Below are 16,030 nucleotides of genomic sequence, written 5' to 3'. Positions count from 1 at the left end.
CTTGCTGAGTCACTCAGGAGATGAACTGCAAAGCATGGTGAATGAGTTAGACAGGCAGAGAGAGAGCAGAACGCTGGGTCTAAAAATTAGCATGCAAAAAACCAAGGTAATAATCAACAGTCTAGCAAGGGAACAGCAGTTCACAATTGACAGCAAGGGCCTGGAAGTGGCAAAAAAATGTCTACTTAGGGCAGGTAGTGACAGCTGATGCGGATCATGAGAGGGAAATAACTAGAAGGATAAGAAAGGAGTAGAGCGCATATGGCAGGCTCTCTCACTTCATGAGTGCCAGTTTAGCAATACCCATAAAGAGAAAAGTGTAAAACAGCTGTATTTTGCCGGTACTTACGTACGGGGCAGAAACGTGGAGGCTAACAAAAAGGGCACAGCTTAAGTTAAGGACAACGCAGCGAGTTATAGAAAGAAAAATGATAGGTGTAGCGTTAAGAGACCGGAAGCCGGAAGAGTGGGGGTGGGAACAAATGTGTGTTAATAAAATGCTAGTCGAAGTCAAGAGGAAGAAATGGGCTTGGGCAGGGCATGTACTGCGAAGGCTAAATAACCGCTGGTCCTTAAGGGTAACGGAGCGGATTCCAAGAGAAGCCAAGCGTAGCAGGTTAGTGTGTATTTTTCTTATTGTTGTTAGCCCGTCGCTGCCACTGCTGCCCATGATCGACTGTCTTTTTTGAAATGTCGTCTGAAAATTCCATGAAGACGTTGCATGCCATGAAGACGGTGTAGATGGGGAAGAATTTTTTACCTGTGCGGATTCATACTGGGAAGTTTGCAGGAGTCGAGGAGCGGAGTTTGAAAGCAAAAACTGCTGATTAAGAAGAGCCCTGAAATGCATGCCATGCCGGTCTTATACATCTCGCAATCATGATAGCAGCGGTATTGTGACTTCTACCGCCTTATGCAAAGAGCTTGCTGTGATTAGTAAATCTTTAGCAAACGTCAAAGCCAGAATTGATGATCTGTCATCTTTGAAAGACACTGCTTCAAATATTGAAGTGTCCGTTCAGCGTATGTTTGACACGTACGACAAATTGCTAGAAGTATCCAATAGCAATGACAAGGAAATTGAGCTCCTACGTGAGTGAGTATTGAAATTGCAAAAATCAAGACGGGCAACCAATTCGAAAGTTGCGTCAGGAATTAAAAGAACTAAGCCAGTACAGTAGATAGCTAAACATGGAAATTCATGGAATGCCTGTGACTGATGGCGAGAATTTGCTGAACGAAGTGAACAGCCTTGCGATGAAGCTTAACTTGAAGCTTAAGCTTAAGGGTCATTGAAGGTTTACACCGCCTTTGTTCTGAAACCGACAAGGTGTCTTTGGTCTTGATCCGTTTTGCCAACCGATCCGCAAAAGCAGACTGAACTTCAAAGCGGAATGAATGCTGTGTCCTGTTCACTGTTCTTGTGTCCTCGTCTTTTTGCGCCATAAATTCGGCAAAGATGACATTCGATTCTTTGATACAACCCTTGTCCGTAAAGTTCTGAGACAGACCATTAAAAATGCGTTTAACATTTAAATCACTTATGCAGCACCTCTTCGAAATACTCTTTATTGGAGTCTATACATAGCTTCCACAACTTCTTGAGGTCTTGGAAACAGTTGGACAACGCATCTTTTGGCAGGACTGTCAGCTCCTTTGTCGTCGCGTTTTGAATGGCCTCCACGCCCCCCATCCAGCGACCTTTTAGGGCTCTCTTCACACGAGGAAAAAGGAAAAAATCGCATGTGGAGAGATCAGGCGAGTACGGCGGATGGGGAAGTACAGTAATGCTGTGCTTGGCGAGAAATTTGTCACGCTGAGAGCAGTGTGCGGCCTTGCGTTATCGTGGAGAAGGCTCCGATGTCCAGATGCCCTTAAGTCAGGGCGACGGCGTCGCAGTGCATCACGCATGAGTTGGAGCACGCGGATATAAAACTCCTGATTCACCATCTGCCCTTGTGGGACGAACTCGTGGTGTATGACACCTCTGGCATCGAAGAAAAAAACTATCAGCATCGTCTTTGTTTTGGTATTCTGTCGCAGCACCTTTCTCGACGCCGGAGAGCTTGTGGACCGCCATTTGGCGCTCTGCCTCTTTGTTTGAGGATCGTATTGAAAACACGAGATTTCGTTTTCAGCAATGATGCTGTCGACGAATGCAGCATCCTCTGCCTCGGTGAGCAAATCAGTGCTCACTGATGCCCGCGTGTCTTTCTGGTCCTGTGTGAGGGAGTGCGGCACAAGTCTGGCATTCAGCTTTCGTTTCCCAAAGTTCTTACCCAAAATTTGGTGGCATGTTGTCTTACTAATGTCGAAAGCATCTCGTAGCATGCAGATTGTAATAGCGCGGTCTTGCTGTACGTGTTCCCTGATCCCAGCCACGTTATTTTCATTCCGTGAGGTTGAAGGGCCCCCCTGCCTTGTGTCGTCTTCCACCGACATTCTCCCCTAAACGAACCTCATGCGCCACTCGAAAACTCGCGCCCGCGATAATGTATGGTTGCCGTCAGCGTCACGAAGGAGCTCATACGTCTGTGCGGCTGTGTTGCCAAGCTTCACTTACGATTTTATGTTTACACGCCGCTCGAGGTGGACGTTCATCTCTCCACATTCACTCACAGTATAATGCGCAGACGACAATTGACAACGTATTTATCTACATGTAGTGCCATCTAGCGCCTGCCAAAGCAATTAACATAAATATCTCAGTTTAGTCCGAAACGATGGCGCTACACATCTACGCACCAACATTTGTTTTGGGTAATCATTTCTAGACAAGAAAATAAGCCAGTCTCGAAACTTTATGGACAAAGGTTGTAACTTGACTACTTCCGGCAAGAATTTACTGTGGCTCGCTAAAATGAAGGTTAAGGAAATGAAATGCGCCTTCGTCTGGTCTAAGAAAGAAAAGATTTATGCGCGAAAGCAACCAGGGGCACGAGCCATCAGAATCTCTAGCGATGAGGACATTGATAAGATTGTTTAAGTGCTGTAGCTGCGAGGCTGCGCAGTACACCTGCTCAATAATGGCGTAGTTTACTTTCGAACAATTTACTGACATATTAAAATGTGTGCTTATAATCATCGAAACACACTGCCTCTTAACCACTTGAACTGTCAGAGCCTAAAAAATAAATCGGAAGAAGGAGAAGCAGAGCTACTTGAACTTAATTTTAATTTCGACCTTATTCCTTTCACTGAAACATGGTTTAGCAAAAGCATATGTTAGAGTTTGCTGGTTACGAACCCATTTCAGTATTCCGAGATGGAAGGCATGGTGGTGGTGTACATTTATGTCCAAAATCGTTTGTTCTTTGAGATCTTGCCGAATTATTCACCTGTTTTTACTGATTTTGAAACTGTCTGCATTGCTTCTCATAGTCACTGTAATGGTTGTGTATGCCCCCTCCTCAAAGTAATTCAGAGCCCTCCACTACAGCACCTCTTCTTCCTTTCTTCTTTCACTCCCTCCTTTATCCCTTCCCTTACGGCGCGGTTCATGTGTCCAACGATATATGAGACAGATACTGCGCCATTTCCTTTCACCAAAAACCAATTATTATTAATATTAACTTTTTTGGTTCACAATATTAACTTCTTGGAGGACAACCCTTTGAAGATCAGTTTAAATGAAATAATGTTGTGTAATGGTTGTGACAATGTTATTGATTTGCCTACTCTTAAATCACTGCACTCAGAAAGATTGATTGGTTTGTGTTTAACCACCCGATAGCTGTATATAAGTCTTTTTTTTCTGGGATTAGTAACCACTCGCCTTTTTTTTTCACTGTTCCCAGAGACGACAAAATCGAATACTCCCTCACGCGCGCGGAGAATTTATGATGAAAAGAGCATATCCGGATTTTGTTACTTGATGTCTACAATTAATTGGGTGGATCTATACGGTGAAGATGACTCGCCCGTGCCTATGATGTATTTATTAAGAAACTGCTTGAATGTTACGACGTTGCGTTCTCAACCGAAACTATATAAAAAAACTCAGGCAAGAAAAGAATGGGTGACAGGAGCGCTTTTGAAACAAATTAAACAATAGAATAAAATGTTATCTCGTTTTTTGGAGACGCGATGCCTGGAAGAATTATTAAAGTTTATGAAGTTTCATAAGAAATTAAACGCAGATATAATGAAGGCAAAATCTCTTTTTTGTGTTAATAAATTTTCGTCTCCACTACACAACCCTAAATTACTGTAGCAAGGTATTAACGCTACCGTAGGGAGAAGGAGAAATGATCTTCCGTCAGAGCTAAATATCAATAGGGTGAATTATGCCGGAGTCCCCCTAGCCAATATATTAAATGAACTGTAAGACTGGCCACGGGCTTTAGAATCTTCAGAGGCTGGCGCTCAACGAAGAAGACAAGACGTGCCGAACACTGCGAAGCTCGAACGCCGAACACTCCGAATCAGTGATTGCTACCTTTGCCGGCACTTCCTGCCCCTCTGAAATCAAGGCATGGCCTCTAATTTTTCGGGTAGACCCATTATCATCTCGGCCTCTGCAGTGTAACAACTGCTGGCGTTATGGACATAGCGCTGGCGGTTGCAAATCCAACTTGAGGTGTTGCAACTGTGCGGATGGTCATGCAACAAGCACCTGTACTGAGAAGAATGAGAAGTGTTGCCTTTGCGGTGGTGCGCACTCTGCAAACTACTCAAATTGTCCCTCTCAAGCTCAGGAAATTCAAATTCTGGAAATAATTGACAGGAAACGCTGTTCGCGCCGTGACGCTATTTCAGAGGTCAAAGAACGTGCCCACGGTTATGCCGGTGTGACCGCTCGGCAAGGTGTGATGCTAGACTCAACGCTGTCCCAGGCAATTGCGGCTGCTGTGGAGGCTTCGATGTCTAAAATGGTGGAAAAGATTGTCGCAAGTGTGTCGGAGTGCTTTACAAATGTTCTAGCGACTCAGATTACACATGCCGTGCAGGCTAGTTTGGCACCTCTTTCGACAACAATTCCCTCTCCTCTTATCCGGTCTCAAATTCCAGTAGCATCACAACCCCAGGAACAAACTTCTGTCACTTCCGCTGTACCTACCTCGGGTACTTCGAGGGATGTTGATATAATGTATGATTCCGAGATGGTGGAGCCTGATGCGTGGCTTCTTAAGCGCAGTGGGTCCCCCATGTCTCATTCGTTGTCTTCTCAGGGCACCCAGCCCAAATCAAAGAAGAAGCAGCTTGGCACTAAACCCAAGGATACCATTTTGGAGCAGGCAGTTGCTGCTGCTAGACTTTCGCAACCATAGCGTCGTTGCGAGTTCTGCAGTGGAACTGTCGCTCTATTCTTTCCGCTTCCACAGATTTACACTGCCTTTCTACTCAGCTTAATCCGGATGTCATAATTCTGCAAGAAACGTGGCTTTCAACCGACAAACATTTTCATATCAAAAATTATCGGTCATTTCGCCTAGACCGCCAGTCAAGAGGCGGGGGTTTACTAACTTTAGTCTCTTCAAAATTTTGCCACAGGGCTGTGGTATCTTTTCAGCAAATGTCTCCTGACTGTGAGATTTTGGCAATAGACTTTGTACTTCCTGGGTGCTCTCCATTTTCAATAGCAAATTGTTATTTCCCCAATAGAGTCCAGGATGTTAGACCTCTGGATTTTTTACTCGTAAACTGTAAAAACCCAGTTCTCGTGGCTGGGGACTTCAATTCTCACCATGTGTCTTGGGGTTTTAGGACTAATTCATGCGGCAAGCGCCTTTGGGACTGGGTTTCTGATCACAACCTGATGTGCTTAAATTCAGGATCGGCCACTTATCTTCGCTCACACACTCAATCTGTCTTAGATCTCACGTTCATTAGTCCTGGAATTGGCGTAACGAATTGGTCGACAGTTGATAGCGGCACTTCAAGTGATCATATACCTATTCATTTTGATATCATATGTCGTGTTACTCCGGCGTCTTCTCAGTTGCGGTCACATGTAAATTATGACAGATTTCAGACGGCGTTGCGCTCTGCCCTTGCTCCAGTGTCTAACATCGCCGAGGTCCACCAGTCAGCAAGCATATGTCTGGCTATTGAGGAAAGCCGTAAAAAGTCGGAGTTCCTGGTGAGGCCAATAAAAGGGAATTCTTCAACTGGTGGAATGCGGACTGTACAAGAGATTACAGGCGGAGGAAGGCAGCATGGAAAAAGCTTCTTCATAACCAATGTCCGAATAACTGGAGTGATTATAAATTTATTGCAGCCACCTTTAAACGCACAGTTTCTCGCGCAAAGGAAAAATATGACTCAGAACACTTTGATTATCTTTCAAAGGCGGGCAACCGACGTGCACTATTCGGTTTTCCACGGTCTAGGAAACAGCTCATGTCCTCTCATAATTTTCAGTCATTAGTTATGTCACCTGTAGAAGCTATCCAGGCGGTTGAATTAATAGCCACAGGCCTGCAAAAGCGGTTCTCGTCTTTACTACCTATGCGACCATTGTTGTTTGCACCAGTCGTACCAAATGATAATGCCTCACAAGTAAATCTATCAGAGCTTTCACAAGTTGTCCAGAGATTGCCAGCTGCTGCTCCTGGCCCTGATGGTGTTACCACAAAGATGCTCAAGATTCTATTTGAAGAGTCTCCCAACTCCTTATTGCACCTAATAAACTACTCTCTCAAACACGCTTGGATACCTTCTGAGTGGAAGCTGTCCAAGGTGATCCCTTTACTTAAAAATCAGGGTGGAGGCTATGAATTGGATAGTATTAGGCCAATTTCTTTAACATCAAACGTGGTAAAGTTGATAGAAAGGTTGTTACTAATTCAGGTGTCAGCCATTGTGGACCGCAAAAGTATACTCAGCCCGTGCCAACTCGGTTTCCGGCCACGGTGTTCGATATGGAATGTACATGCTGATCTTGAGAGCAGAATTCTCCTTGCTCGTCGTCAACGCCTGGTCGTGGCTTTGGTTACGTTAGATGTCGCCAAAGCTTACGACAGTGTAGAACACTCCATCCTGATACATAGGCTACAGTCTCTTCAATTTCCACATTATATAGTTGCATGGATATCTGCATTTCTTCATAACAGGGAATTCTTTTGCGTCCATAATGGTGTTCATTCAGAGAGGTATAGACAAACGCGAGGTGTACCGCAAGGAGCTGTTCTTTCTCCTGTGCTCTTTAATTTTCTGTTAAGCTCAATTCCTCTCCACCGCCATGTACGCACTTACGTCTATGCGGACGACATTGCGTTTTTTGCTGCTGCGCCGGATATACATTCTCTGTATGGTCTGTTGCAGTCATATCTGAATACACTTGAGCACTGGTTGAGCTCATTACACCTGAAGTTAAATGTTGGCAAGTGCGCTACTCTTGTTTTCCCTCTATTCACTCCTGTAGTGGTCTCTCTCACTTGCCAGTTAAAAATAATACCGCAGGTTCAATCCCTAAAATACCTATGGGTCCTTTATGACAACAAACTCACCTGGCGACCTCACATTGACCATGTCGCGGCGAAAGGGGCTCGTGCCGTGGGCATGTTACGGAGATTATGTCATCACCGGTACGGCATGCGCAGAGATGCGCTATTAATGATCTACATAATGTATGTCAGGCCAATTATAGAATTTGGATCAGTATTGTTTTCAGGCTCGGCTACATATAAACTTCGCCCTCTCGTCCTTTTAGAGAGGGAAGCACTTCGCATGTGCCTCGGCCTTCCAAAATTTGTGGCTATCAATGTGCTGTACCTTGAAGCCCGCATTCCGTCTCTCTTATCACGACTTCAATTTTTAACTGTGCAAACTTACCTCAGGATCTATGAATCCCATTTCCACCGTTCCCAAAGCATTTTCTGTTCTCAGCCGACCTCCTTTTTTGGTGTCCCCTGGTCTCGTTTCAATTCCCCTCAGGTAGTGTTTGTGCAAAGATTACTTCAGCCTTTAGATGTAAACATTTATGATATCCTTATTGCGCTTCGGAATGGGCCCACTATACACATTGTTTTCGACGACATATTCCCAAAAAATGCAAAACTTTTGCCACCGAGTATTCTAAATGGCCTTCTAGAAGATCATCTGAGGACCCTACCAACCGATATAGCAATAGCCACTGATGCATTGCAATGCAATGAAAAAGCAGGTGTGGGAATATTTTGCTCCCATTTAGACTGGTCCTTTTCTCTGCGCCTTCCAGATTTCACCCCTATTTTTCAAGCAGAGTTTCTAGCAGTTGTACTTGCTCTACGCAAGCTAGACCCCTCTATTACAGCAGTTGCAGTAATTACTGATTCTTTATCTTTGTGTTCGTCCCTCGCTGCACAGGTTGGCGGTCCCATTTTATCAACTTTCTTATCCCTACTTCCTCCGCATTTGAGCCTTGTTCATTTAGTATGGGTTCCCGGCCACAGCAGTGTGACAGTAAATGAGATTGCTGATAATCTCGCAAAGGCTTCCCTCAGCGGCCCCGTGTTGCCAATCATCCCGGCTACAGCCTACATTACAGCATCTAGATTTCGGCGACGTGGGTTTTTAAGCACGCAAGACACATCACTTTTAACATCGGCGGATTATGAGCACCTTAAATATTATTGGAACAGGAAAATTTGTTGCTCTCGGCAGCTTGAAGTATCACTGACGAGGCTACGCTGCCGCATCCCCCCTCTAAATTTCTATTTACAGAAGTCGGGTTTGGCGCTCTCTCCCCTTTGTGCATTTTGCCGTGAGCCAGAATCTATTGAACATTTTTGGCTGTATTGTCGCCGATTCAACTCACTGAGAAAAAGGTTGCTGGAGGAGCCCTTGCAGCATCTTGGCCTTAGTTTGAGCAGCCCGCTCTTGCTATCATTTGGAGCCACCACATTTCGGTTCAGCCACAGATCTGTTTGCACCGCTGTTCAAAATTTCCTGATAGAATCTCACCGACTGCCTTGCTAAGTGTTTCAACCTTTTCTTTTCTATCAATTATTACATTTTGACTAAATCTATAATATTTATTCACTCTCTTTATTATTATTCTTAAAATTTTAAAATCAAAACACTCATCCCTTTTCTGTTAATGACGAAAAATTCACCGGCGTTATGCTCCCACGTGCTTTTCCTTTTTGTTAACTGCGTTCAGGTGAATAGCCACCCGATTCTTGGCCGATTCCCCAGTGTGGGTATGTGCCATCTTTTGATAGGCTAACAACAACAACAACACTCCGAAGCTCGAGCGCCGAACGCTCGGTCGCTCGTGCGTGCTCTGGATGGAACGCGGTCTCTGATCTGTGCCTAGACGGTACCGCTGGTTCTTCGTGACGCTGTGCTTATTACTGTGTTGTGCTCTTATTACTGTGCTGTGTGCGCTGTATTAGTGTCATCATTGACGCCCAGGTAACCGACATGATTCAGCGTCACGTGATACAGCCGTCGCACAGCCCGTGGGCGTCGCCAATGGTTCTGGTCAAGAAAAAAGACGGTTCCATCCGTTTCTGCATGGACTACTACCGCCGTCTGAATAAAATTACACGCAAGGACGTTTACCCTCTCCCCCGTATCGACGATGCGCTTGACTGCCTGCAGGGCTCTGAGTTCTTTTTTTCATTGGACTTGCGCTCTGGTTACTGGCCGGTGCCGATGGCGGAGGCCGATCGCCCAAAACCTGCATTCGTCACACCCGACGGGCTCTATGAATTTAATGTCATGCCCATCGGCCTCTGCAATACACCCGCCACATTCGAGCGCATGATGGACAACATACTCTGGGGGCTCAAATGGCACACTTGCGTCTAATACCTAGACGACGTTGTAATCTTTTCTCCGGACTTTCCGTCTCACCTCCAGCTCCTCGAGACTGTTCTTCGCTGCCTGGCCGACGCTGGCCTCCAACTTAATTTGAAAAAGTGCCGCTTCGGAGCTCGGCAGCTCACCATTCTCGGACATGTGTCGAAGGATGGCGTTCTCCTGGACCCGGCCAAGTTGCGAGCTGTGGCAGAATTTCCAAAGCCCACTTCTGTAAAAGACCTCCGCAGCTTCGTCGGCCTCTGCTCCTACTTCCGCCGCTTTGTCCGCAATTTTTCCACTATCGTCGACCCCCTGAATAAGTTCCTTTCCAGCCACGACCGTTCGGCCTGGTCGCCAGCCTGTGATGAAGCGTTTACGACACTCCGTCGCCTCCTCACCACTCCACCAATTCTACGTCACTTCGACCCTCGTTCTCCGACGGAACTCCACACCGATGCCAGCGGCGTCGGCCTCGGTGCAGTACTCGCTCAACGCAAGCGAGGCTTTGACGAATACGTTGTCGCTTACGCTAGCCGGCATTCACAAAAGCTGAAGCCAACTACTCTGTCACCGAGAAGGAGTGTTTAGCTATCCTTTGGGCGATCGTCAAATTTCGCCCCTACCTGTATGGGCGCCCTTTTGACGTTGTCACCGATCACCACGCCCTCTGCTGGCTGTCCTCTTTGAAAGATCCCTCTGGTCGACTGGCGCGATGGGCTCTGCGACTCCAAGAGTACGACATTCGCATTATCTATCGTTCCGGCCGCAAACATGCCGATGCTGATGCCCTCTCACGTTCCCCTGTACCATCTGAGGCAGCGCCTTGTATATCCGCCCTGCCTTCTTTGAAGTTTGAGTTCGCTGATATGGCTTCCGAGCAATGCAAAGACCCGTGGATAACTTGCCTTTTTGATTTCCTAACTGGCCAATCGTCTCGACCTCCTTCCCGTGCTCTCAGTCGTCAGTCCCACCATTTCGCCATCCGAGACGAGCTTCTTTACCGCCGCAACTATCTCCCGGATGGTGGCAAGTGGCTTCTCGTCATTCCGACACATCTGCGCTTTTTCATTTGCTCTTCCTACCACGATGATCCTCAGTGTGCCCATGCCGGATTCTTGAAGACTTTCACCCGTCTACGACAGCGGTACTATTGGCGTGGGATGGCCCGTTACGTCCGCCAGTTCGTTCAGTCCTGCACCACATGCCAGCGACGAAAACATCCACCTTGCCGACCCGCCTCTCCTATGCAGCCGCTGCCTTGCCAAGTACAGCCCTTCGAGCGTGCTGGCATCGGCCTCTACGGCCCTCTTCCCAGCACATCAACCGGGAACCGCTGGATCATCGTTGCCATCGACCACCTTGCACGTTACGCTGAAACATCGCCTTTACCATCCGCTACAGCTCACGACATTCTATCCTTCATTCTCTATCGCATCATTCATTCTTCGCCATGGTGCGCCCAAACAGCTGCTCAGTGATAGAGGTCCGGCCTTCCTCTCAGAAGTTGTAGAAGCTCTCCTTCAAGCATGCAACGTTGTTCACCGCACCAGCTCCGCCTACCATCCCCAGACAAATGGCATGGTTGAGTGTTTTAATCGCACCGTCGGTGACATGCTGGCCATGTATGTTGCTTCCGACCATTGTAACTGGGACCACGTTCTCCCTTTTGTCACATACGCTTATAACTCCGCTGCTCAAGCCACCACCGGATTCTCTCCGTACTTTTTCCTATACGGTCATGAGCCTTCTTGCACAATGGACACTATTCTAACTTACCGCCCTGATGCTCCCGAATTTACAACTCTTTCTCAAGCCGCAACTATGCCGAAGAATGCCGACAGCTTGCCCGGTCCTTCACTTCTCACGCCCAGCAGCAGCAGCAGAAAAGCACCCGTTACCCCCTGCACTTCCTCCTGCTTACCTTCCTGACTCTTTGGTCTGGCTCTGGGTACCCTCCTCAGGTCCCGGCCTTTCCTCCAAACTTGTTAGCAAGTACCAGGAACCCTACCGTATTCTTGAGCAGACATCCCCCGTCAATTATCTCATCGAAACCCTTACGCCATCCCCTGATCATCGCCGCCGAGGCCGCAAAATTGTCCACACGACCCGCCTCAAACCTTACTACGACCCCGCCGTCGTCACATCGCCCTAGGCCGCCAGAATGGCGCCCTTTCGCCCGGGGGAATTGTAAGACTGGCCACGGGCTTTAGAATCTTCAGAGGCTGGCGCTCAATGAAGAAGACGAGAAGTGCCGAACACTGCGAAGCTCGAGCGCCGAACACTCCGAAGCTCGAGCGCCGAACGCTCGGTCGCTCGTACGTGCGTGCTCTGGATGGAACGCGGTCTCTGATCTGTGCCTAGACGGTACAGCTGGTTCTTCGTGACGCTGTGCTTATTACTGTGTTGTGCTCTTATTACTGTGCTGTGTTCTTATTACAGAACACTTTTTAGCTGCCGGAGCATACCATTCTCCTGTTAGCTGTCACCTAACTCGGACTTCAGACATGGTAGTTGCACGAAATACACACACACACACACACACACACACACGACAGGGTACGGGACGAACGCAAATTGACAATTGATTGTATTCAACGAACACAGCACATAGTTGAGGGAAGAGAATACATTTCGAGCATGCGCAGCGAAAAGGTACAGCATGAGACGAACTGTAGAAGATAAAGGCTGGAACTTATATCATTTTATCAAGGAAGACTACCTCACTATTGTACAGTACAACCGAAGAATCACTGATACAGGCATGTCCTCACTTCTTTATAAAATAGGCTTCCATCACTTCACGTGCTATTGAATTGCGACTCTTGCCCAGAATTCTAATCTCATTCTGCCATGGCCGACAAATCATTGGACGACAAGCAATGCTTACCAAATTAGAGTGATGCCCCTTTGTTAACGATAATCCATGTTTCCGTGCACGAACGTTCACGTAGCGTCCAGTCTGGCCTACGTACGTTTCCCCACAAGTCAGTGGTATTTCGTGGACGAGTTGAGTTGAGGTGTTGAATGCCACAGGTGGGGTTAGCCTTGCTTTATCTGCCGGCAATTGCTCCACCATAGCGTCCCTTCTATGTTAATAATGTCCTAAAGCCTGCCGCACCTACCCAGCTATGCGCACAGTCTCTTGTAATAGCACATATTCTCTCCCGCACTCACCATCTATGCACACAATCAATCCACACAGTTCACATCACAGCCCACTCCAGAAGTCCCCATCTATGCATATATTCAGTCACAGTAGAACATAGTCAATTGCAGTGCCACGATCCATACACACATTCACTCACAGTATAACGTAGTCCACTCCGGAAGACACCATCTACGCACACATTCAATCACAGTAGGCCATAGTCCGTTCCTGCTGTCATCATTTAGAAACAAGATCCGTGTCCTGCATAAATGTTAAAATAAGGCGGGCAGCCTCCCTTATGCATGTCTGGTTTCCACTCGGGTAGACAACGTCCTGAACTGTACTGTGACGGGTTCCTGTCTTCTTGAAGGAAGCGGACATAAGATGCCTTTCCGCGTTGTACTCTGGACAGTATATAATATAATGTTCGATATCCCCGCACACACCACATAAATAGCAGAGCAGAGACGATGCTATGCCCGTCTTATGCATCCAGGCAGGAGTGCGAGCAGAGGCCATGTGAATTCGATGTAGTAGAGTCGTCTGGGATCTTCTCAGTCCCTTCGTCACACATAGCTCGTGGGGCGCACTCCACAGGGTACTGAAATGATCGAGCACAGTTTTCCGGTAGAGACTTTTCCCATCTTGAGATACGTTTTTTGATGGAACCCTTGAGAGAGTTTTATGGGCGAGATTGTCTGCCACCTCATTACCGTTGACTCCTATGTGAGAGGGCACCCATTGAAAATATAAAGCAAAGCCTCTGCTGTGCAAATTATGCACCAAGCGCAGATAACTTATAGACAAGGCATCATTCGGGAATCCGCGCTCTAACCTCTGAAGGGCAGATTTTGAATCAGGATGACAACCGGTTGAGCCAGACAAGACCCTAGTTTCCGTAAAGCCGCCTCAATAGCAACAGTCTCAGCCGTTGTGGAGGATACGACAGCAGTAAAGCGTACGGACCACTTACAGTCCAAAGAAGGAATGTAAAAAGCCGCTGCGCTAGCTTGTTTGACCTTGTCCACAGAACAATCCGTGAAAATTTGAAGATGGCGGGCATACTCTGTTTCCAAATGTTCAAATACAAGCGAACGCGTTGCTGCCAAAGGAGAGCTGCGCTTTGCGCTCACATAGGGAATTATGACCTTACAGTAGAGGGTCGGAAAATACCAGGAGGGTTTCAACCGTTTTCTTTGCCTTCGGACATTAAGGCCTAAGGAACAAAGAGTACTGAGTGCCAAGTAAGCCTTCGACTCATATCTCTTGCAGAGCCGCTGGAGAAGGGGTTGCCCAGCTGCCGTCTCTCCTAGGCGGCCAAGATGCATTAGTAGTCTCTGAGAAGCGACATGGCTAAGAGGTTTCGATGGAGACTCATGAAGTACTGCCTTATTCGCAGCCGCCAGAGGAACTCCAATGGCTCTTCTTAGGCCCTTTCTGCGGACAACTTCGAGAAGTTCAAGTTGTGATGCCTAGAGTAAAATTAAACGTAATTGATACATTATGCGACTGACCACCAGCGCTTCATGAAGTTTGACCATTGAAAAAGGATGGTTTCCCATTGCTCACGTGCAATTCTACGGATCACATTGAGACGCGAAGATATAGATGAAACAATCGCGTCTACAGCTTTTCGCCACTGTAGACGGGAGTCAATAATGACGCCCAGGAAACGCGTGTGGTTGAATTGATGGATGCAAGAGTGACCGAGGTCTATCTTCAACCGCGCTTGACGTCTTCCTACACCTGGAAACAGAATAAAGCCGGATTTGTCCACTGACAGAGACAATCCCACGCCTTAAAGGTAAGCTTGTGCCGAAAGTAGAGCCTGTCGAGCTATCAGGGCTAATCGCTTGTGTTGGTAGCCAGTAATCGAAATACAGATGTCGTCAGCATATATTGACATACGCATTTGCTTGCAACTTTTTTTCAATGAATCGGGAAGGCCAGCCATTACGACGTTAAAGAGCGCGGGGGAAAGAACACTCCCTTGAGGCACACCTCGTGATAGGACCCTTTCGGTGCTTAACGTACTCTCTAACTGTACACGAACCGCGCGATCACTTATAAACTTGTAAATGAATCTTAACATAGAAGGGGAAAGCGGCTTGTCTAATGCAGCAGAAGATGCGCACATCGGACACGAAGTTTTTGGAGGAATTAAGGAAAAGCGGGTGGAACGCGCCTCGTACGTTCCGGCGGCATGTGAGAAAGTTGTACGGCCGCACAACACCGAAACAGCAGTTACGTGACCCCCAACCACTTCAACTGCTCTCACCCGAGGACAGCGTAGAAGTGGTGGCAGCGCAGGTCAGAGCGAAGTTCAGCAGCAGCAGTGGAATACCGAGGAGGGGCCGGATCCGGAAATTGGACCGAGGCCAGGCGTACGAGAATGGTTGGGACAAGTCGGGGATCAGGAGCTGAAAATTGTTATCGGGCGACTTTCGACCGATTTCGCACCCGGCACGGATGACGTCCCAGCGTCACTTCTCAAGAAGTTAGGCACGGTACAGCGACAGGCATTGAAAGAGATCCTCAGTACCTATCTGGAGTCAGGGGAAATACCTGCTGGCTGGAAAGTTGGAAGAATGATGTTCTTGTAGAAATGCTCCTGCGACCGCAGCAGCTATATGCGCCCTATAAACCAATCACGGTGAATCCGGTTCAGTACAGGCTGTTCGCTCAAGTACTGCGCAGACGGATACAAGCATGGGCGGAGCGGGAAAGGGTGCTGGGCGAGTTGCAGCAGGGCTTTCGGAGGACAACCTGTTCATCCGGACCCAGTGCATTGAGCTCGCGACAGGTCAGGGCAAAGAGTTGTGGGCGGCCTTTGGAGAAGGCCTATGACTGCGTAGACCATCGAGTCCTGTGGAATCGGCTACACCTCAAGGGATGTCCGAAAAGGTAGTCGCCCGGCTTCGGGTGCTCTACACGGACACAATAATTGTCGGGTGGCAGGGCCTCCGGTCTCGTCCGATCGAGGTGCAGCGGGGTCTTCGTCAAAGATGCCCACTCTCCCCATTGCTGTTCATGCTGCTGCTGAGCGACCTGGAAGGCGAACTGGAGCGGTGCGGTTCAGGGTTCGACCTAACATACATGGACGGTGGGTGCGACAGGTCCTCCCAGGCCTGTTGCACACTAACGACATCGTAC

The sequence above is a fragment of the Amblyomma americanum genome, chromosome 2 (genome assembly GCF_052857255.1).
Source record: "Amblyomma americanum isolate KBUSLIRL-KWMA chromosome 2, ASM5285725v1, whole genome shotgun sequence".
In the NCBI taxonomy this organism is placed as follows: Eukaryota; Metazoa; Arthropoda; class Arachnida; order Ixodida; family Ixodidae; genus Amblyomma; species Amblyomma americanum.
This window is presented reverse-complemented; position numbering follows the sequence as displayed.